Raw genomic sequence first — 25,644 nt, forward strand, 5'->3', positions numbered from 1 at the left:
TTTTTATGATTGTTAGAAGAAAGTTGAACTGAAAATATTCCCATTCTTTGAGCAACTTTCAGCATGTGGGATGGATTTATGCATTATTAGAGTAGGCAGCCACTCTATTACTGTGATTTAAAGGACTCTAAAAAGTCTCCTTTGAATAAATTTACTCCCAGTTGGATCTTTTTAAATTTTCAGCATTAGTGCTTTCCCCAGTGTGCTTTTTATAGGAGATGTATAGAGAGAATTAAGCATCCCATTTCCTTGGAGAGGTAACAAATTATCTAGCTAATGAATTAAAAGAGAATAATTGGTTGCATTTACCACCACTAACCATATTTGTACATTAGAGAGCTGGATCCCGAAGGGAATAAGAAAGTAGAAAAAATGCACATGATCAGCAACAGGAAAAGTCAAGATACTCAGAGAACTAAAATGCAGATTTTTCTCAACAAGCAATCGCACAAATTTCTCATAATATTTTTCTTGATTAACTCTGTTGTTTTTATCTTTTTTTTTTTTTTTTTAAGTTTAGTGAAGCTTTTTAGGTCTGTTGAAATGCACCATGGCTTATTTCTTCCATTATTTATTTTTAAATAATGCTTTGCTCAGAAGGAACAAATAGTGATTATTTTCTTAGAAAGGTAGCACTTTTAGTTACAGGAGTATTAGGAAAAACTAAAATTTTACTTGTAAGAGAAACACTCAATTTTACTGAATATAAAGAGACTTTCTCCTCTGTACATTCCAGTGCAGCAATTCTAAAAACAAAAGCAAAACAAAACAAAAACATTTCTCATCATCATATTTTCTTAGGGTCCCCATGTCCATTTATTATAACTCCTTTTTTGTTTCTTATTTCTTCCTTCTCTGGTAGATCTTACAGTTTTGAAGAACTAGGTTTTGGGCTTGGTTTTACTATGCTTACTCTTCTATATTTTCATCTTACAAGGTCTCATAAAGGGTACTGGCCTTAAAAAGATCTCTGTTGGTCATAGCTCTTAAATTTATATGCCTATTCTTGAATTCTCTCTTGAGCTATAAACTACTATTTCTTCCTATTTTAAATATCCACTTAGATGCCAAAATTGATGACATCAGAAAGCTCTCTACATTTTCTTACACCTTCAACTTTCACTGTCCCCCCAGTCTTACCATTATAGTAATTGGCACTGCCATCCTCTGAAGTCACTTTTTTACTTTTCTTCCTTCCTTTCTTTCTTTCTTTCTTTCTTTCTTTCTTTCTTTCTTTCTTTCTTTCTTTCTTTCTTTCTTTCTTTCTTCCTTCCTTCCTTCCTTCCTTCCTTCCTTCCTTCCTTCCTTCCTTCCTTCCTTCCTTTCTTTCTTTTCTTTTCTTTTTCTTTCAATTCAACAAATCCTGCTGGAAACCTCTCACGTGACAATGACCTATCATCTCCTTTGTTCTTTCTTTAATCCAAACCTTGATTGTGTCCAATGCACATTATTGCAGGGTTGTATTATTACGTGTTGCATGTTTCACCTTTTTGTATGCAGTGACATAATATTATTAAAAAAATTAAAATGCTTAATAGACTGTACAGATGAATGTCAGACATCAAAGATAATATGTTCAAGGGTAGAAGAATGGTAATCAATTTTCCATGGTGATATACTTGTTTACATTTTTTGACTGCTTTAATTTGGAAAGCAAATAATAAGTCAAACTAGGCAGAATGTGTAACTTTGGTGGTAAAGAGTGGAAAGCAGAATTTTAGTCCCATTGGCCACTTCAGTCAGTTTATACAATGGGGTAAAATAAGAGACGGAGACTCTACGAGAGAGAGAAAAAAATGATCAGTTTGGAAACAAATACAATAGGAAGGAAATAGAGACAAGTCTAGATATATAGGATTGAAAACAGAGATCAATTATTATCCTCAATCAGTAAAAATTAAATTGAGACTGTGTTTGAGCCTTGTGACTAAGTCTTGCAATAGGGCCTAAAATCATATGGCTATTGCTCATTAATAAAATTTCTGAATGGATTGATCATTTCCAATAAATTTTATCAGCTAAGAAAAGTGGCTCATGCAAAAGAAAGTAAGGTTGTGGTTTTCCCAAACAAGCCCAAGAGACTCTGGGTGAAAAATATGAATGAGAGAGAAAAGAGAGAAAATGTGTCAGTAACCACACGCACCTTCTCTTTTTTCTCTGTAATATAGTTGGCTAAGTATAGCTGACTAAATCCTTGTGTCAGGTGTAATATGAGAAAAACGAAGGGGTGACGATCATTTGGTACTACGGAACAGACTCTATCCGTATTCTACTTACCCTCCTTGCCATTAATATTTTAATATGCTGTACTTTTCAAAAACACTGTCCCCTTTTTCAATTGCCAGCATCTCATTTGTGGTCTGTCACTAGCTAGGGAACCCACTCAGTCTTTGAGTGAGGCAGACCAGTCAGGGAGCACTGGCAGTCGCAATAACCCCTATAGTGCCTGTGAACAACTCCATCTTTCTTTCTTCTCAGGAGAAATACTCTGAGGAGCACATCCTACACTGTTTCATAGGCTTTCTCAGTTTCATTAAGCTCTTTTTTTTTTTTGCAGTTTTATCCATTAGATAAACTCGTGGTCATTTCTTTCCTTGCATATCTCACTTCTCACTCTCCTGTCGGTGTTTCTTGGGAACAAAGGCCATTCTAATAAACTACTTCAATCTTTTGTTAAGATCTCCTTCTGGGAAAATCCAGACAGTGGCAATTGGTACAGGAAGTCATGGTAGAGAGCAGAATGGCATGATGGGATTTTGGAATTGAATATCTTGCTGGCCAGAGAGCAAGGCGGGAAATTCTAGAGTATTACGATTACTAAAACTCTCCCACGCGGTCTTGAACCTGTTGACTTTTTATCACATTCTGAAATTCAGTATTAAAAGAGATAGAGCAATACTGAGATACTGATGATGATTATCTTTCTCCACATGATATTTGAGTTTGTCCTCGATTCTGCTAGGAAGCTTCGGATAAACACTAAGAAGTTAGGCTAAAGGTAGACCAAGTTCATCTCACCAACAAGTGATATAATTTGGATTTGGATATCAATCTTTTTGTGAGCTTGTCTATTTCTAATTTGCCTAGCTATCAACCTTTGGTTTGCAGTTGCTTACTCGGGTACATTATTCTTGGGGAATCCTGAACTTTAAGTTTTGATTTTTTAGGGTATGTGTCGCTGCCAGCTCTATTCATCTTCTTAGTCACTTAGAGCATTCCGTAAATCAGTGAAGTCCTTGAGGGGAAAGAGTGGGTGAACTTCCTTTCACTTTTCTTCTTTTGGGGATCATGGTTGAAAGATATAGGTTGTATGTTTTATACAGATTTTCTAGCTGTTCATGCTTGAATGAATGACCTGCTATAAGCTTGTCTCCCATACTAGAGGAAAAAAAATATAGCTGCAATTTTAAGTAAATAAATGTTATCATTCATGTAGAAAGATACTAAATACTAAATACTAAAGAAAGATATTATATATTCTATCTTTCCTCGGGACCTGGACAGTTACCTGCATGAACTACTTTCTCACATTAACTTATAATACTTTATAAATATCTGCTTAGTAATTGTCTCTTGGAGCATGCACAAGTATAATGTAGTAATAAGGTCTTTAGTCATACTTCTTGAGTTCAAATCATAGTTTAAAATTTTTCCAGCTCTATTGCCTACAGCAAATGAATGAAACTTCCACTGAGTCAGATTCTTCATTTATAAAATGAGGATAATGAAAATTCTATCGACTCAATGGGGCTTGAAAAATAAATAATGTAGCACAGAAACAGTACTTTGAACAGTGCCAGACACATGGTAAGAACATAATAATTACAAGCTGTTAAAAATTGTATATGTATATTGCCTTCTATAGATACAAAAATGTTCATAGTTGTATCATTTTTATAAATATTACATTTATTTGATTAATATAAATACCTTCATCTATTTCCTTTTTTGTGAGATCAAGCAATTGATATTCTGTATTAATTAATTTTTTTGACTAGGGCATTTCAGTTTTTTAAACAGAATTATGAGTTATATAATTAACACATATATAAATAAAATAATCTTATTGAACTATAGAAGTAATGAACATGTATGATATTTCCCAAATAAAATATAAGCTATTTTTTCTAAATAATGTCCCTCTTGATGTAAATACCTATCGAACTACTGTAACACATGTAAAACTGAACAATAAAAGGTATGTGATATTATGCATCTTATAGCTAAGGCACTGAGGTTTATATTTTCATGTCACTTTGATTCTGAATGGATCCTTTTTCATTACTGCGGAAATATTTTTCTTATAAGAAAACCATTGCAAAAGACATCAAATTTTTTAGGAAATACAAGAAATTACACTGATAATCTTTTATTTGCATAAATGTATATTTAATGAACTTGCCCTTATATTTTTAGACACCTTAAAGCAGAATTTTAAAAAATGACTTAGGCATTATAAATGATAGCCCATCCTAAAGATCTAATTCTGTAATTGGCTTTGGTGAATTTTCTCCATTTCCCTTATACAAACAGTGACAGAACTAGGAAGAGTCTGAGACTGTTATTTTATTGTGTCTTGTCACTGTAGACAAAATTTCAATCGCTTATGAATTTGTAGCCTAGCTATTCTTCTTAAGAGCTGATTTTCCCTTTAGAAACAAATTCTTAGATATACATTATATTCTTAAAAGAGTTTAAGACACTGGATGTTTTATGTAAACTCATTGTCATTAAAAATGAGATAAAAAGTAAAAAATAACCTAAACATGTATATGCTATTCTCTATTGAGTGAACACAACCATACTGATAATCTCTTAAATCAGAAAATTAACAAATTTTCTCTTTTAGGTACTTATTTTTATTATTTTACTTTGTCTACAAGAAATAACATAAAGAATGAAACAAAGATAACATTCGCTTAGAAATTTAAAAATTATAATTTTTTTACTCTACTGATTAGTATTTGAAAGAAACATTTGTATTTTATAATTTAATCTTGATAATCTTGTTGGAAATTATGGAGATAAGTTTGATGAAAATATAATTACCTTGTGCGTAGTCATATATAAACTTTTTTCTGTTGAAGTCTCATAGGTCAATTTTAGAGGAAAGTTATAAAAAGTACATTTAAACTTCATTATCTCTACATACTTCTGAGATTAATCAAAGATACATTTTAGAGTTAATTTTTGATTATCTACACTAATGAAGAGAAACATTAGTGGGAATCACAACTGAGGAGTAAACTTCCACTGATTCTCAGCTGATGTTCTGAAGGATAAGGAGAGAAAAAAAGAAAAAAAAACTGGTAAGATCTTGATAGAATTATAAACAGTAAATTTTATCATGCTAATTTTCATTTTGAAGAGCACCCCTCCCATATTTTGAAACCATTTGAAGAAATACCGCCTTGCCCTTTACAGAGGTCTATCATAATTAAACACTAATGAGAGTGTAAATTCTTTTATTTTCTGAGGGTCAATTTGCCTGAATCTTTATTATTTTTAAGAAGTATTCAAAATCTATGTTTAATATTTAATTTATAAGCACAATCAGAAATGCTCATAAAGATTTTTGTGTAGCAATATGGTCATTTTAATAGATAACATCTGATTAATATTTGAATTCTAAGTGAGAATGAGCATTTATTCTGAGTGGTCAGGACCCACAGGTTGTTAAATATATTAAATATTTCCAGTGTTTATTTTATTATATTACAATATTTTAATAGTCTAAGTCAATAGTTAGACTAATTAGGAGTGCCTCAACGCATGGGCTTTGACATTCATATTTATGTGGTATATGTGTATGTGTGTGCACGTGTGCATGTGTGTATAAATCTGTGCATAATATGCATGTGTTATAAGGCATTTTAACTCGTTTATATTTAAGTAATATGGATTATTTCAAAGAGAATAAACTCCAAATAATACATATGGGGTTTGAAACACTCTTGGACCTGGGCTCATAAAGGATATATATTTGTTTTTTATGTACATTCTATGACTTGTTTTTACACTGACAAAAAGTATATAACTATATTTAGGTTAATGAGGTCCAATGGAAGAAGCAGAAAACAGATTCCTGATCTCTCTCTCCGCCCTCTCACTTCTGACACGTGCTGGTGGACCCTTTGCAGTAGGGAAGCTGGCAAGAGTTCTCTCACTTTGGTTTCCCCATCTCAACCCACATGTGATGAAATCTCAGTGTGTTTTACACTTTCCGAAATGATTTCCCTTTATATTATGGATTCAGCCTCTTTTTTTGTGCTTTATCTTTTTTCTAGGCCCTTTTCAACTATGTTGTGTGCAAAACAAAAGCGTCTTCTTATAAATGAATATTAAACATTTTTATCGATTTTACTGCCCATGTCAATTATCAGGAAGCTTTACACAGAAAATCAATCTTGCTTTCAGAAATCCTGAATGAGAAAGGTTTCAATGGTATCACCAGAAAAGTGATAAATGGAGGGACAGGTAATATACAGGAATTTCTGTATAGATGGAGTTTTATATAAACTAGTTGTTTAACTTAAACAGAGGAATCACAAAGCCTTCTTCAAGCTGTGTTCCACCAAAATAACCCGTGGTGATTATTAAACATGCAGATTCCCAGGTCTCACTGCAAAACAGAATCTTTGGAGTTGGATCCCGGGAATCTGTATTTATAAGAATGGCTGGTTGACATCTGTACTTATTAAGGTTTAGAACCACCATTTGGCAGATATTTTACTCACATCTTTTTTTGAGGTTTCTCAAGGTTTAGTTCATCAGGCTGTGCTGAAATCAAGTCTTTCATCTGTGAATTAAATGAAATCCATATCTTGTTGATGATTCTGACTTTCCGTTTAATTTTAGTATGACTTCGTTTTCTGGATATTTATGAGATTTTATTTTATTTTTTCTTATATTTTAATTTAAAATTACTGGGGTGACATTGATTAACAAAATCAAATGTTTCAAGTGTATCATTCAACAGTGAGTTGTATATGTGTGTGTGTGTGTGTGTGTATGTCATTGCATTCACCACTCAGAGTTAGTACGACTTACTTTTTGACAGTGATGAAACTGTTATATTCTATAAATGATTAATAATACATTTTAAAAATTAGAGGCTTAAACTGCTGGACTCAGATCTCATTCCATAATCCATTAGCCATGTCTGGAGCTTGACACTCACTGAGCTTCCAAAGGGATTTTCATTCCAGGGTCTATCAACACCCTATTAGAAATGTGTTGTGCTTAGGTAGGGGATTTCTGAGAGAGCTTTCAACATCATTATGCTAATGGAGATCTAGGCTTACACATAGGGAGTCTATCACCTGTCCCTAGTTGTCTTCTTTAGACTTTTCAAGTAGTAACATTTACAATCATTAGAACAAATGACACTCACTGTGATTCAGAAGTCTTGTGCCCATCGTTCAAGATGATTGCAGATAGCAGTGTTATTTGGCAGCCTCATTTATCTTTAATCCAGTTTTAATGTCATCAATCATAATGAAGACTTCATGCAGACAATATTTTAAGCCCTGTAATTCTAGTATAACAAAGTTTCCTCTAAAATAGAGAAGTTTTTATTAGGTGTAACTGTATTAAAAAATATGACAACCCAAGAAGTTGCTTATACAACTATAAAAAATAATTTAAGTGCTAATTTGTTTAAAAATTATTCATAGTGATGTTTTTAAGTAAACACAAAAATCTAAAGTATGTTTAATTTTTTACATGAATAGTTTAAGCTCCTACATATCTATGTAGAGTTACAAAGTAATAATTAACATGCTAAAATAGACACTTAATTAAACCAACAATGTATTGAAATGGTCGAAGCCTTAAAATGAAAATGGATTGTATACAATTACTATATTAAAATAATACAAAAATTATTGGTAAATATTATGTTCTCTTTTCCAGTGTTTATCAATTCAAGAACACATTGCATAATAAAATTTAAATTATTGTGGAAAAAAAAGTTGCCATTTATCTTTCCCAGCAGTTCTTGTTTTAATGTTGCTTTCTTTGTGAGAACATTGCTGTCTATCTTGTAAACCAGCATTTGGACAGTGCTTCAAACAGAAGTCCTTTTGAAGGAAAACGCTCTAACACATTATTGGTCCTTGTGTTGCAATGGTGACTGGTCTTGAATAAAATACTCATTTGAGGTGTAATTTTTTTGTTCACTCTGCACGTGTTTTCATTTTACTGGAATCTCAACTATTGCCCTAAGTACAATGAAGTGTGTTTTATGGGATCTTTAATCTACAAATAATGTAAGCCACTTTGTGAAAATGACATTTTCATTTTGTTCTTTGTGAATGAAAACCTTAAACTCATTACATTTTTAAAAAGGATTTTATCACCATGTTTTCCCCCGCTATCTGTTGAATGAGTATCAACTTTCAAGACAAGCAGACCATGTTTAAGTCTGTCAATTTGGTTGACATCTGAATTAATTTATTATGTGATACATTACCCCTTTTACTTTTCCTTAAGATGAATTTCTGAATCATCTTGCTTTTTCATCCATGACAACAATAAATTCTTAAGCTGAAAGTATGCTGAAAAATAAAATAATGTTTGGATTAAAAACTCTTACTATCTAATGAAGAGAGTTGAATTATGCGTCTGCCTCATATTACTGTCAAATTTAAATACTTTAATAAAAAAGACCTTATACATAATCAAAATATAAATAATTTTGAAAAGATATTTACAGGTAGAGAAAACTCAAACTCTCTTGTTACTATCATGGAAAATCCATTTTATGTTATAACAATAAAAAATTGTACATAATTACAAAATATCTGACCCCATTTTCATAACTATTAGGCAAGAGAGAATGTTTTAGAAGTTGGATGAAATAAGTGTGAATATAATGAGACAGTGTCAGTATAAATTTAAGATTGCTAGATTAATAAAAGACTGTATTTTTTTAACCACAGAATATGCTTACATTGCCTATAGATACATGCATATATATATGTGTATGTATGTATGTGTGTGTGTGTATTTTAACCTTTCCATAACAATTTCTAGGCAAACAGTCTTCAGTTTTTGTGCTGTGGTACAGATGGTCTTCTGTAATTCATTTACTATTTACGTTGCAGTTCCTAAAAGTACATAAAGCATGCTTTTTCCTACAACTACAATCACTAATGTGATTTTGTCTTTTTTTGGATTCTAAGCTTTTTAATGACTCTGAGTATCCTGAGTTACCACAAATCCAAGTGATAGAAAGTGATTTCCTGAACATGAAAATACTTACTTATCTTAAAAATAACACAAACTTAAAATGGTGAGATAATGAATTTTCTATAGAAGAGAAATCATGTAGGAGACTAATACAAGGTTGTTATGACATGGAATCTAAAATCCATGCAGAAGCTACCCAAGGAAATAGTAATGGTATTACACACAGTGAAAACTGCAGATAATAACCTCCAAGTACTTTCAGGAGAGCTGGTATAGCCATGAGACATTTCGCAAAATAAACAGTGAAATCTCCAATTGATCATGATGTTCATAATACATGTTAGATCAAAATGAGGACACTTACGTAGGAGGAATGAAGCCAGTAAACCAAAATGGAACCTCAGAAAATGGGTTCAAAGATCTTCTCCATCTACTGTGGCTGTAGTTGAGAAGCAGAGAGCATCTCATTTCCAATTCTAAATTTGTTGATAAGTGTTTATGTATTCATCCAAGTTATAAATATGATAAAAAAATGTCCTAAATCAAATTGTTGGTACAATCATCAAGAAGCATCCCATTACTGTCTTTTAAATCAATGTATTATTTATCTTATAAAGTGTTTTATGCCAGTTATATCTCAATAAAGCTGAGGAGAAAAGCAGCTACAACGCCAGCACCACATTCTAATAGTCACCTGTGCCATTTATTGTCTGCTTATTTTAAAAAGTGAAATATCCTTTTTATTATATAAACACTATAGATTTGCCAGTTTACAAAATCTGACTCTTCGTTTTACCATCCGATAATTATTATACCTCCATGGCATGCCTTAAAATGGATTCAAAATGAGGCTCATCAAAATAACCAGTTTTAAAAATCTTTTCATCTATGGGTAAAAGCTTTTCTACAGACCTCATCGAATCATTGAAACTTGGAATATATTGTTTTATTACAAAGACGTTTATTTTCTCTTGGTTGTGTCTAATTCTTTAAATGTGTGAGTTTATTAAATTTCTTAACATGGATATTTTGAGGCAAGAAGAAGGAGGAGGAGGAGAAGAAGAAGAAGAAGAAGAAAAAGAAGAAGAAGAAGAAGAAGAAGAAATTTGAGCCATGTAGTTTAGTCTTATGTTTTAACATTATTTGCATAGTTATAATTAGCTCGGCACTATTTATTTTTTTCAACCTTTGTCATAAATTTAGTTCAAGTCAGGGAAGTCTTATTTAGGATGACAAAGAGAACCTCTGGTTCCCAAGAGGTTCATGAGAGGTATGCAATGTATCTTCTACTTTGAGCACCAGAAATACTACTTAATTACAGTACAGCCTTTCTTGAAGTCTGCTCTTGTTAAAATGATGATGACTCTTTTCACTATTTTTGTTTCTCTATGTTTAGATCAGTTGATTTCTGGGAGAAAATTTAGGAAGCTTTGAAACCTGTAATTTTTCCACAAGTAAGAATGTCTATATTTCAATAATTAAATACTTTGGGAAGGAGTGCAGACAAATCTATATTATAACCAATTCCTCTTTATGCAAACAATGCTCTTACCAGTAACCTAGAGCTTAAGGAATGAAAAATAAAACCAAAGACAAAGGCTCTGCATGAAAGTAATGTACCTTTTAACTGACAAATGAAACTGTAAAGATATTTTAAATATGAAGTAATAATTAATAAAAGTAAAAAATATGGATCAAAATAATACCCCCTAAGGTTTCATGAAATGTTTGTAGTTGTATTAGAATTGGAAGAAACTGATTGAGACTTGAAATATCACTTCCTTTATATATTGTGAAAAGAAAAATAAAAAGAATTATGATTTTCTCTGTGACATCTATAGAAATAAAAAGAACCTAAATTATATGTGATGATTCAAGAAGACTATTTTATACAACATGTTAAGATTTTAAAAGAATTAATAATTTGAGGGCTCAGAAAAGTGCCTCCAAAATAATAAGGATTACAAACAGTGGGATCACACCATTGGCTGCCAATTACTATGCAGTAGTAGTGACTTGTCTTGATGTGACACAGCATGAATTTATTCCCAGTGGGTAATAAATTGATTTTTATCTGGCCTTTTGTTGGTGGTCGTATACAGTATTAACTCAGGATCCAAGTTGTGTAATTGAAAGATACTTTCATTGTTTCCAATCTTAATTCCTTTATAAGCTATTTCTGTTTCCATTTTGTTTCAAAAGATACTTAAACTCCTAAACTAAAAATCTAAATTACTTTTATCTAATTACCATTACTCTTTTATTGTAAGTGAAGGTGATATTGATAGTAACTAAAAGTGTTTCTTTGCCTAAATATAATTACATTTATTTTTATGAACTATTAAAAAACTTAGTTGCTAGGATTGGCTAATTATCAAATGATGGAAAAACAAGAACTGCACAATAATTTGGAATGTATTTGAAAAACCTCATGTGACATTCTCAGTTGTATTTAAATATAACGATTGTTATGGTTTTTTTTGGTCAGGAAAATAAAATTTTATTCAGACATAAATAAATAGTAAACTTTTAAATTAGCAACCTAAAACAAAAAATCTACTTATTGGAACTACTGTTATTTCTAACTTGGTAAGGGAAAACAGGTTTGTCATAAAATAGTAATAAACAATGAGAAAATATATATGTTACCTATGTCAGTGCTCTTGAATTTTAGCAGTGGAGCAGAATCACTGCAGGGTGTCTTTAAAAAAAAAAATTAGGCCCCACTCTCAGAGTTTCTAATTCAGTATGTCTGAAGTGTTGTTGAATAATTTCCATTTCCTAAAACTTTCCAAGTGATGCTGATGCTACCCACACTTTGAGAACAACTGGTCGAGAGACTGCTATAAAGATTATTTGCAATCGCTAAACAAAACGATAATAAATGCTGTTCCTTGCTTTATATTTCCACCCAAGCAATGGCAATTGTAAACAATGTCAATGTTAAATTAACTCTTCCCCTGGAAGCTGCACCACTTCCATTGTACAAGCCCCTTCCCCCACCCTGTGTGTGTGTGTGTGTGTGTGTGTGTGTGTGTGACAGAGAGAGAGAGAAAGGAGAGAAAGCAGTCTTGAATAGACTATTTTGACTTTCAGTTCAGAGGCCTCTGTGTTTTCTTCATGCCAAGAGAGACAACTATGCACTGAAAGGAAAGAGTGAGCCATTTCTTGAGATTAAGAGGACTCAAGGTAATCTGGGGATTCAAGAATATTGCATGTCTTAACCCAAACGTCTCCATCTCTTATCACAGGGTCCCATCCTTTCCTCTTCAAGTCCCAGACCCCAGTATTGCATACATGCTTATGTTGAGAATATAAACTCTAGAACTCAGCTCTCCCTACAATTAATTTCTGAGCCAGGTCCTGAACTTTGTCTGCTCTCTAGTTGGTGGAGAAGGATGTCTCTTAATAAGCCGCCAACTTTATTGTTGGCTAGCACATAAAGCCTTCACTTAATGATGTCTTTATAATTACTATCTCCTTTATATTTCTCAAATGACTGATATGTACAATTGCAAGTGCATGTTCCTCCGATGGCATAAAACAACATTTTACCACTGATGAAAATTTTAACAAATACACTGCTAACATACATGCCAGGGGCCAAGGTTATCATGTTGACCCACTAGTTATGAGGTTCTCATTACCAGCCCGCAAGAAATGATTCAGCTCTAATATCTTATTTTAGTGTCTGCTTTTTCAGGCTTTTTTTCTGGGAACATCACTATAAGTTTCCCTAGGAAGCATACTCTGAGATGAAATTGAATTCCCGATATATTTATCAGCCAGTGCTCTAAAGATCAACATCTGTGGGGAAGAAGAGAAAGCATGATTGGTCAGAAGGGAATAAATGAATCGCAATAGAGCTGACCCATCAGGGAATACTGAAAACTAGATGGCCCTTTGGGGATGTGTTGTGTGTGGCAAAGGAACATATCTTTGTTCTTTCACAATTGACCAGTCATTGGATACAGAAATGGGTGGGAAAGTGGGCAAAATAATTTCTTAAGAAGAGGGAAATTCATACAGAGGGCTGAAAGCTAAGGCATGTCATCTAACTTCTCTCCCATCATCTGGGAGAATAATCCTTGCATGCTGAAGAAGAATCTGGACACTGTATTAGATACAAGGTCCACCATATTATCTCACAGGCGTATTTCTCTTCTCGGGCCATGGAGAAAATCATCAGAGTTTCAAAAATCCCTGCTTCAAATGCAGGGGGTTGTTTTTATGATTCCTGCTACTGCTCCTATCCTCCTATTAAATCATTCAGTCTCTCAAGTTTGCTACAAACATGCCTTTAAAGATATCTAAAGATTTCTCCAATCTGATGTTGCCTTTCTCCACTTCAAATCTCAAGCAAAGTCAAGGCATTTGCTTTGCTTTCTTTATTCATTTAATAGCTGAAATTTATTTCTTTTTTTATTTAAAGCAAATGTTTCCACCTGAGGGATGGATTGATTCTACTCTTCTCGGGAAGCTACCCTATGAGTTATCCAATGTTTGTATTGTATACTTCATAGTTTTCCATTTCTGCATGAAAAATTATTACACATTTCATAGATTATGAAAACACCAATTTATCTCTCAGTTTTCACATACAGATTATCTGGGTTGATCTCTCACCTGAGACGTGGAGTCCCGTTCTGAACTACTTTGATTGTTGGTAGAATTCGCTTTCCGAGACTGCATGATTAAAGTCCCTATTTTCTTCTACCTGTTCCCAGCTCCTAAAGACTGTGGTGAGTCCTTGCCATATATTCCTCTCCATAGACCCCCTCCCTCACAACGTGACTGCTTACCTCTTTGAAACTGGCTGTCTTGCAGTTCGAACCAGTCTGCTACTAAGTAGTCTTATATAACATAATGTCATCATAGGAGTGTCTATGTTAACATTTCTGTTATATAACATAACCTAATTGTAGGAGTGACTGTCCCATCATGTTTGCAGGCTTCATTCACACTCAAAGAGAGGAAATTATACAGAATATGTACACCACAGCACAGAAATGTGATGGATCTTTTTAGAATTATACCTACAACATTATATTAAATTCATCATCATTTCGCTCAACTATTTCTTTCGTAATTTTTCTTATATACATCTTTCCTTTAAAAAGTTTTGGCTAAAACTACTACTATCTCCAATTGCCATTACAAAAATTATAATTAAATAAAGTTGCAAACAATTATAAGCCATAATCTTCATTGACTTCTTAGCAGAATCCAACCTCTTGACCATTCCTAAAACATAACACTTCCCTAATTCATTAAAAAGATATGTGTCATTATATATTCTAAGGCTAATAGGAGTCAAGGGTATGACAATACCTGACTAGTCTTTGCTCTTCCAAAACAATGAGTTATGAGTATCTGTCATTAATAGGCAAATAAGCCTTTAACCACTCATTTGATATTTTCACACTACTAATTATTTAGGAAACCTATGAAACTGATCTTTTTTTCTTCCATATGTGACAAATTCTATCTTATTGGTCACTATCCTGGAGTAAATATATATCTTAAAATTGAATCCTTTCAGACTCTTATGAACAAGGCTAAAGCTGGTAGTAATAAATCAACCATTAAAATACAAGGTGAAAAGTTAAACATAGCTTTAAAAAAAGCTAAGCTTCAGAAACATAACATCATAATGGGAGAAATATATTTAATGGGATTGATTAAATTAAAAAATAGATATGAAAGACCAGTATCTCTTTTATATAGAATTTGCTTTTCTAGTGCTGGCCTAACAGCTCCATAACTCTTGAAAATTTGCCTGTTGAGGTTGAGAACACAACTGTAACATATTTCTCTAATAATTTTTTATTAGAAGCATTCACAACAAATCTAAAACGTATATATGTCAGATTACCATTAAAATGAATAAATATAAATATACTGTATTTACAAATATTAGAGGTATTCAATCTCATATTTAAATAAGATGATGGTATGTGAAATGTTTACAAGACCTGTGACTCTGTAGCAAAATATATATATATATTATTAGGCTTGAAATATATTTCCTTGTCGGGTCTTGATTTTTATTACTCTTTTTCTTTCTATTACTCATTGGATAACTCTGCGTTCTTTCCAAAAAAAATTTGCATTTACACTTTGCATAAATTGCAATTAATAGACATACTACAACTTTTGTGATAACATTTATAATATATGTCAGCCATTCAGGCTGACCAAGAAAAAATATTAGCTGAATTACCCAGTGTGTTAATTATAGAGTTATCACAGTTAGCATATATTATTATGAAGCCAGGCTAACCAGTAGTAGTCCTTAGAGACAGTACTTTATATACACTATTGATGTATATTTTACCATTTAATTGCTAGTATGCAGATGATAAACCATATTTACTTTTATAAGTACATACACACAGGCAAATTTTAACATAGCACAGACCTCATATGAATTTATATTCAGAATATTTCATTGGAACCATTTATGCTTTCATTTACACAAAATCTGAGTTTATCCATGGTTAATAAACTTGGATTAATAATTAAATATAAAATTGAACAATGTTTAACAAGTATGATTCTATATCGGAATTATAATTAAGAAATATAATCTATGATACTTTATTATTCATAGCAATTTAATTATTTGGGGCATAAAGGAATATAATTCTATCCTGTTAGTTAAATTTATTTTCCAGTGATGTATCTAACTTCTGGAGTTACTACAGAACATCAGAAATGCAGAGAATGGGTTGAGGCTACATCTAAGACTCTTGTTAGTGGTTCTTTTTGTCTGTAATTAGTAAGCTGTCCATCAGCCTTCAAGATCACTAGTTCTTCCTGAATTGTGGAGACTTTAATAAAGGCACAAGTTTCTTCAAAATTTGAAAGTTTAAACTTTTTTGTTTATGATTCCTTTTTGATCCTTAGAATATTTTAACTTATTATTTTTTTTTAAATTAAGTTTATCAGGGTAACATTGGTTACCACAATTATATAATTTTCAGGTGTACATTATCATTTGACATCTGTATAGTCTAATTGTGTTTACCACCTAAAGTCTGGTTTCCTTCAGCTACCATATATTTGATCCCCCTTACCTACTTCACCCTCCCCCTACTCCCCTATATTTGAACCCCTTTCCCCATCCACCTCCCCCCTCCTCCCCCACCCTTTATCCTCTGGTAACCACTAGTCCATAGTCCATGTCCATGAGTCTCTGTTTGTTCATCCTGTTCATTTGTTGCTTTTAGGTTTATATCCCACATATAAGCGATATCATGTGATTTTCAACTTTTTCTTTCTGGCTTATTTCTCTTAGCATGATTATCTTGAGGTTCATCCATGTTGTCTCAAATGGCAGTATTTCATCTCTTCTTATGGCTGATAATATTCCATTGTATGTATATATACCAAAGCTTCTTTAGCCAACCATCTACCGTAGGACACTTTGGTTGCTTCCATGTCCTGGCCACTGTGAATAATGCTGCTATGAACATTGGTGTGCAAATATCTTTTCAGATATGAGTTTTCAAATCTTTAGGGTAAATACCCAGTAGAGGGATTGCTGGATCATATGGTAGATCAATTCTTAGTTTTTTGAGGAAACTCCATACTGTTTTCCATAGTGGCTGTACCAATTTTCTCTGCATCCTCTCTACCATTAATTACTTGTCCTGTTGATTATAGCTACTCTAGCAGGTGTGAGATGATATATCATTGTGATTTTGATTTGCATTTCCCTAATAGCTAGTGATGTTTAACATTTTTTCAAATATTTGTTGGCCATTTGTATGTCTTCTTGGGAGAAGCGTCTGTTCAGATTCTCTGCCCATTTTTCATTGGACCATTTGCTTTTTTGCTGTAATTGAGTTGTATGAGTTCTTTGTATACTTTGAATATTAGGCCATTATTGGAGGTGTTGCTTGCAAATATGTTTTCCCATTCACATGGTTAGCTCTTTACCTTGCTGATAATTTCTTTTGCTGAGCAGAAGCTTTTTAGTTTGATGTAGTACAATTCATTTATTTTAGCTTTTACTTCCCTTGCTTTTGAGGTCAAATTTATAAAATCCTCATTAAGTCTAAGGTCCTTGAGTTTAGTTCCTATGTTTTCTACTATGCGTTTTGTTGTTTCATGTCTTATATTCAGGTCCTTAATCCATTTTGAGTGAATTTTGGTGTGTGGTGATAGACAACAATCTAGTTTCATTCTTTTGCAGGCAGCTTTCCAATTTTTCCAGCACCATTTATTGAAGAGCCTTTCCTTTCTCCACTATATGTTGTTGGCTTTTTTTGTTGAAAATCATTTGCCCATATAATTATGGGTTTACTTCTGGACTCTTCATTCTGTTGCACTGATCCATGTGTCTGTTTTGCTGACAATATCATGCCGTTTTGATCATTGTCACTTTGTAGTACAATTTGAAGTTGGGCAGAGTGATGTCTCCAGCTTCATTCTTTTTTCTTAAGATGACTTTGGCAATTCAGAGTCTTTTATGCTTCCATATAAATTTGATGGTTTTTTTGTTCTATTTCTTTAAAAAATGCCGATGAGATTTTGATGGGGATTGCATTAGATCAGTATAATGCTTTAGGTAATATGGTCATTTTAACTATGTTGATTCTTCCAATCCAAGAACACAGAATATCTTTCCATTTCTTTGTATCTTGCTTGATTTCTTTGAATAGAGTCTTGTAGTTTTCATTATATAGGTTAAATTTATTCGTTAAATTTATTCCTAAGTATTTTATGCTTTTCATTGAAATTGCAAAAGGAATTATTTTTTCTACTTTTTCTGATGCTTCATTATTAGAATATAGGAACGGTATGGATTTTTGAACATTGATTTTGCATCCAGAGACTTTACTGTATTTGCTTATTGTTTCTAGTAGTGTTCTTGTGAAGTCTTTAGGGAATTCTATATAAAGAATCATATCATTCCTTTCTGGTTTGTAAGATCTGCGCTAAGTCAGAGGATAATCTAATGAGTTTTCCTTTATAGGTTACTATTTCTATTCCTTGGCTGCCCTGAGAATTCTGTCTTTGGTATTGATTTTTGATAATTTTAATACACCATGTCTTGGTGAAGGCCTTTAGGGGTTGAGGCAATTGGGTGTTCTGTTAACTTCTTGAATTCCAAGCTTCATCTCATTCTTTAGATTTGGGAAATTCTCATCCACTATTTGCCTGAAAATGCTTTCTAGTCTCTGCTCCTTTTCCTCATCTTCGATAATGCCCATTATTCTTATGCTTCCTCTCCTGATGGCATCAATTATTTCTCTTTCATTATTTTTCATTCTTTGGTTTCTCTCTTCCTTCTGACTTACTTCTAGATTTCTGTCTTTGATATCACTGATCCTTTCCTCCGTTTGGTCAACTCTATTTCCCAAGTATGCTATTTCACTTTTCGATGCTTGTAGTGTTTTTTTTTTTTTTTTTTCTTTTTTCCCCTTTTTTTCCAGAAGGTCTATTCTGGAGAGTTTCAACCTCCTTGCACTGCTCATCTAGTTGTTTTTTCAGTTCCTGAAATTGTTGATATGACTTGTTTCAGATCTCACTGAGTTTTTTCAGAAGTACTATCTTGAATTCTCTGTCATTCATGTCCCATATTTCTATGTCTGTAAGCTTATTTTCTGGAGATTTTTCTCTTTCTTTCTGAGATGCCTTGTCATGTTGGTTGTTCGTGGTGTTTAACAGACTATTTCTTCACCTGGGCATTAATGGAAATGTATTCTATTTTTTTCCAGGAAGAAGGTTTATTATGTAAAGGCCTTTCTTTAGCCTGCTGCAAAGAAGGTGCTTTTATTTGGTTTCCAGTAGGTGGCATCTAAGCCTCTTGGATCTCTGCATTATATAAAGCCTAAAGGTCTTTTTTATTTTCTTGTATATATTAAATCACACTTGCTACTTTCAATTTCAGTCCCTGTCAGTGTTAGCAACAGTTTCAGTATTGTTTGCTCGGATTTCCCTGGGACTCCTTGGTGATTGGTGTGGGAGGGTATAGAGGGAGACGCCCTCTGGGTTGGGAGTTGGGGGTTGTGGCTCAGCCTTGGTTTTGCATCCGTGGCTTGTAAAAATCAACTTTTGTTTCTCTATCATCCTTGCTTTTCTGCCATCCTTATTTCTTTGCCTTCTACCCTGATGACTGGGCACCGTTGCTGGCTGTGTGGAGCTCACAGCACTCCCAGGCAGGGCTGTTCAGGGAACTCTCCACACCTTCTCCGCTACTCCTCCTCCTGTAGGGAGCTCTGGCTGTTAGAGAGGCAGCTTCTTTATTCCTCCCAGTCCACCACCTGACATTGGGGGTTCTGACCTGTGGTAGCTCTTATGCGCAGATCCCATACTCATACATGCTAGTGTGCAGTTTGGGTGTTTTTTGTTGAGTTTTAGATGTTCAGCTTATTATTGTTTCAAGGGGAGACATCTGTAGACATCCCTCACTTTGCCAAGTTTCCTCTACCCAAATTATTTTTTAAGATGTAAAACTTCCTTGTAAAAAAACAACATGATGTTAGGAACTACATAAAATAGAAAGTATAGACTTCAACTCCCAAACACTGGTAAACATCATTAACAGAGCCTACATTTCCGGATAGAATTCTATATGTATTTTTCTTCAACTGGCATTTCTATTTTAATCCATTGCAGAATAATCGTATAATAACATTCAAGAAATTTTTAAAAAGTAAAATATTGTATTCATTGCCACTATAATATGAATTACTTCTTGGCTTAAAGTTATAAGCATCAAACACTCTCTTTTATTTCTCCTCATTTTAAATTCATTTTCCTCACAATCACTTTTAGGTCATTAAATTTCATTTTCTGCTATTTGCTTCCATAATTCTAAATTCACTACTACGTCTTGCTTTTCTTTACATCTTTATATGTTCTATATTGATGTTAATACAGAATGAGGTTTAAGATATCTTAAATCCTCTATGACCTCCACAAATACATTTGTTTCCATTTTTATAATTCCCCCAATAAAATTATATCACCTTTTTGGTAATATCAATGTTCAATTTTTATATTATGTTGTCTGAGCAAATATTTAAATGTGAGATGGAGTATGCTATGATTACATTGCTTTTATTGATTTTTTTAATTGTCTTCCATAAAGACTGTGATTACCTCATTTCTTTTATTTGCTAATTTTATGTACTTAGCATGAATTAATTTCCAAACACTGATAGCTCTAAAACATCTCTCATTATTTTCAAAGAGTTTTTTAAAGGCTTTCCTTCTTTCTTCTCTCCTTACTTTCCTCTATTCCTTTTTTACTTCCTTTTTTATTTTCCCCTTAAGATAGAACTCCTCATGTCCCCCTTTGCCATCCTGCACGGCTTTCCTTCTGAGCATTTGCATTGTTCATTATTCTGGAAATTCAATTGTCTTGTGTTTATGCCAGATCACCTTTTCCCAATGCCAAGATTCCTTACCTTTGTCTTTGTTTACTCTCTCAATTGGATTGAACACGTAGCTTCAGCAGCTTCCTGAGAACACTCACACTAGAGTTAGATAACACTTCCCCTTGACTGATGACTATCAAATACATAATCCTGGGCTGAACAGAATATCTCTTAGAATTGTCAAAGTTTATTTTCCTTTACATTATGTGTTCTAGTCATGCTCTTAAGAAGTTGAAGAAGCCAGTTTGATTCCTTATCCTTTCTTGGTAAAAATTGTTCCTGCCTTGATAATTTCAAATATTGCAATGATGTCCCTTGATATGAAAGTGTAAATTTATTTATTTCTTTTTAGTGAGCTGTTTATTTTTGAATGGTCATTTATTTCGATATGACATAATTTGTATTATTTAATTTAGAAAAATTTTCTTTTTTAATTTTTAAAAACTTTTATTTCCTCATATTTCTTTTTTTTTCTTTTTCTTTTTCTTTTCTTTCTTTCTTTTTTTTTTTTTAACCGCATCCTGCAACTCATATGATGGAGAATGAAAGCATTCTTAATGTTACTCTTACATTCAACTACATTTTTTTTCTCCTAGTTTATTGGGAATTTTCTCAACTTGCATCTTATATTTTTCATGTCTTCTTATTCTTTTTCTATTTTTAATTTTCAAAAGATACTTATTGTTACCTAAATGCTCTTTACTTTATTGCTTGTCCACCATTTTTTATATCTTCCTTATGACTCTAAGAAAATTGCTATTTTACTAAAGTTTTCCTCAAAGTATATGTTTTTCCTCTAAATCATTTGTTTCTCTTTTGCTTTGATATACGTCTTTAGCAATAAAATAAAGTTTAATTTATGTCTTCTGCTATCTTTTTATTGAAGTTCGTGTCAGGGATCTGCTTCTTGTCATCATCATGTTCATCCTGCAGCCTTGGCAGATGGAATGGCAGTTATGAGTCATATCTAACACGGAGGCAAAAAGACATTGTTAATGTTTCTGTCCAGAAATGCAAAAAAATAATCCACTTCTACTTATATGCTATTGACCAAGGCAGTGGTCATGCTTAAATTCAATCAACAGGAAAATACAATCCTGCCATGTACCAAGAAGAGAAAAAAAAACGAACAGTTTATAGACATTGCACAGTTGTGGCTTCATAATTAATAATGAGAGACAAAAATGCTAATTGCACACTCTGAGAGCCTAGTAGGATTTACTTTTTAAATAGAGGAGTCTAAATATAATTTTCTGAAGTTCTTTCTCATTGGCAAATAAGCTTTCACAGAAAGAAACTCTTTAATCTCTTGTCTTGAGAAATGTAGTTAGAGCATAAATCTATTTACAGACATCCGGAGAACTAAGTCTGGGCGAGTCGCAGAGCCGCCATTTTCTTTGTGTTGACTGTTTCTCATGATGGTACGACACCCCGCTTTTAGTGTATGTGTTGCAGGTGAGTCCAAAACATGTCTGAATCGACAACTCCATAGGGTTTAAGTTTGATTGCATTGAGTCAGCAGCCATTAGAATCTATAACTTTTAATGTTTTGCTTGGGGCTTTGCTGTTGAGTCAGAAAAAAAATCTGTGCTTATAAATTCTCTCTTAAAAAAAAACAAAAACAAAAACAAAACCTTTAAGCAATCTTAGTTTTTCAGCTTCTAGTTTACCTAATAAAAACCCTTTCCATGGAACCCACTAGCATTTGTGTTCAGCACTTTTCTTCCTGTTCTTATTTACATATGATTACATACTTCAATGGGTAATTTATGTGTTAGTTCACTTGCCCTAGCAAAGTTCATAGGCAAGGTGGCTTATGTAACAGAAATGTATCTCTCACATTCTAGTAGCTGGGAAGTCCAAGGTGATGGACACCAAAGTGCCAGCTGATTCAGTTCTTGGCGAGAACTCTTTTCCTGGCTGTCTTCTTGCTCTCCCTTTCCACAGTCGAAAGAGGCAGTAAGCTTTTTGGTATCTCTTCTTATCAGTTAGATACTATTCCCATCATGAGGTCCCTCCCTTCATGATCTCATTTAACCTAACTAGCTCCCTAAAACCCCACCTCCAAATACCTTCACCTTGGGAGTTAGAATTTCAATATATCAACTTTAGGGGACACATTCAGTCTATAACATGTGTCAACTTGATTAGGTCACAGGGTACCTAGATATTTGGTTAAAATTTGTTTTTTGAGCGTGTCTGTGAGGGTGTTTCTAGATGAGATTTACACTGGAGTAGTAGACTGAGTAAAAAAAAATTGCCCTCTGCAACGTGAGTGGCCCTTATCCAATTGGTCAAAGGCCTGAATACAACACAAGGCTGACTTTATAATAGAGGGGAGTCTTCCTGTATGCTGATATAACCTGACATTGACCTTTTATGACCTTTGGACTTGAACCGAAAAATGAACTCTTCTTGGGTCTGGAACCTGCTGGTTTTCAGACTGAAGCTTAAACCATTAGGTCTTCTGGGTCTCCAGTTTGCAGACTGCAGATCATGGGACTTCTTAGCCTCCATAATTATATAAACCAATTCCTTATAATAAATCTCTTTTTAAAGCTTATTGGTTCTGTTTCTTTAAAGAATTTGACTAATATGCCAATAAAATTATGTAATTCTTAGATTTATCCACTTAGATTTGGGAATAAATCCAAAATTTGGAAGTATTTATTTTGGACTAAACATAAGAGATAGAAGAAAATGATATTATGTCAGTTTGTTAGAGGCTGATTAAATGACCTTGTGACAGCACCAATGCCAAATGAAGCCATTTAATGCTCTCATTAAAACATTAATATATTTTTATTGCCCGAAATGATCTAATACTGCATCTTAAAATATATATTTCCTATGGGCATACACTACTGATAGGCTTTAAAATGCTGAATATACAGTAATGTAAAATGTTAAAATTTGCTGAGAGTAGTTTAAATGGTAAATCTAAAATTCTCCAGTAAGGGCAGGGAATTAATTGCCAATATACATACTGTTGGAATAATTTTAGAAACTTGATCCCAATTTTAAATGTAATAAATTCCATGGCCCGTTCAAACTGAAGTAATCAAGATAACAAAGGTATAGTAAATCTAGATAACAGAGAGTTAGTTTAAGGAGTAACTGAGTTTGAAGACTACCCCCAAGACAGCATGAAAGATATACTATGCATTTAAGTTAACTTGTCAATCAGCAGCTTAACATGGAACATACAATTATTTTTTAATATTTTTTTAAATTTTATAAATTTTTAGAAATACAGAGGTTTAATTAAAATATTGTATTTGGCATTGTCTGCAGTGTTTCTAAGCAAAAATAAATATTTAAATACAAAAGCAATATATAATTTAGCATGAAATTTCCTGGTGTATTGAAAGCTTGATGAGTGTGCAGGTTATACGGCAACTTTTTCTTAGCTGCAAAATCACCTTTCTACAATGTTTTGTGATGTTAGACCTAAGACTCTCCATATCACATTTTTCCTATGTCAACTGATTCAACTAAAGGTTCTTCCGATAGTAGGTGATGCTAGGAACTAGAAGGCTCTTTACTCCCTGTTTCTTTCAACATTACCTGAGTTACTACTGTTCTTAACCCTGACAACAGTAGCTGTTTGCAGTAGCAGTTAATTCCAATTTCCTTTTTCTCCCCAAACTCCCAGCACTAATCTCATTACCCTGTATTTAAAGATCCTAGAATAGGCTGACCTTGGGTGCAATGGAGCCTCATGAGAGGTCTGAATCCAAACTACTCTGGACTTTTAATAATGTCAACCTCTCCTCTGTTTTTCCGCCCCGGAGAAAAAGGAGTCCGCAATTATTTTTATCTGCAATACTCTTCGTTTTCTTTTTGGCCTTTCCATTCCTCCCACACATGATTAAACGCTTCTTTATAAAACATTCTCTTTGTCTAAATAACTGGAATTGTTTCTGTTTTCAAGGAGGTCAATATGGATTTAAGAATTAGATGACGCTAAAAAAGACATAAAATTTTGGTGTCTTTTGAAAAGTGAATAGGATTCGGGTGTCAGAGAAAAGAAGGGGTGACATGGACCATAAAACAGAAGTAACGAGTAGAGCATTTGGGGTTGGAGGAAAATGAGATTAAATTAATTAGAACAGAAGATATACATTAGAAACTAAGTTGAACAAGCAAACAATTGGAAAGTTTGTTGATAATTCTTCTTATAAGAAATAAATGGCTTTATAATAAAGTGAATAAACTAACTGCTCTGTATTACACAGATATGGAATACCTTGAAAATCAACATAATAACCTTTTAAATTACATAGTATATTGCTATCATAAGATGGATATAGGCCAACTGGAAGAGTTGTATAAATAGGAAAAAAATTCTTTATTTTTGAATTTTGTTGTGGTCATGGCTGTGGTCAGTTTGAGAAAGTGTGACTGCAGGATACCTGAAGCCGAAATAAAAAGATACTGGGCATATATTTTCTACTGAGATTGAAAAAAACCCAAATGTCAAAAGTGACTTTACTCCTTTAGCCTGATAGTGGGATTGCAGACCACTCACAGAAATGAGATATTAGGTTGAAAGCGGTTCCTGGGAGACAAGAGATGGGAGGGATGAAGAGGTTAAGATTTGAATTTCGATTGTGTTAACAGTAATGGCAGGCACTTTAGAAGAAGATGTCACATAGGTGGGTAGAAATATATTCCTCTTTTATTGTAGGAGAGAGAGAAACATGTGTGTAAGAATACTAAAATAGAAGGTGAATGTATCATGCCAGTGCAGTAACATGGAAATCACTTTGAAATAAACCATCTTCTAGGGAAATCTAAGAATATAAATATTATCCCTAGAGTTGAAAATTTAGAGAAATCTAGCATTTATTAACATGAAAAAAAGTTATACAACCGTAGAGCAAAAACAATGCTTTTGTGTGATGCTATTTATACATTCAAAATCCCTTTCTGTCTTACTGAGGTGTCTTATGTGATCCTATATTAATCTTAGATTTCTCAAGTTATTAATTTTAATTGTGTTTTATAGAATCTCGGTCTGTCTGTCTCTTTCCCCATCTCTCTCTCTCCACACCTC

Source organism: Rousettus aegyptiacus, unplaced genomic scaffold (assembly GCF_014176215.1).
Source record: "Rousettus aegyptiacus isolate mRouAeg1 unplaced genomic scaffold, mRouAeg1.p scaffold_m13_p_8, whole genome shotgun sequence".
Taxonomy (NCBI): Eukaryota; Metazoa; Chordata; class Mammalia; order Chiroptera; family Pteropodidae; genus Rousettus; species Rousettus aegyptiacus.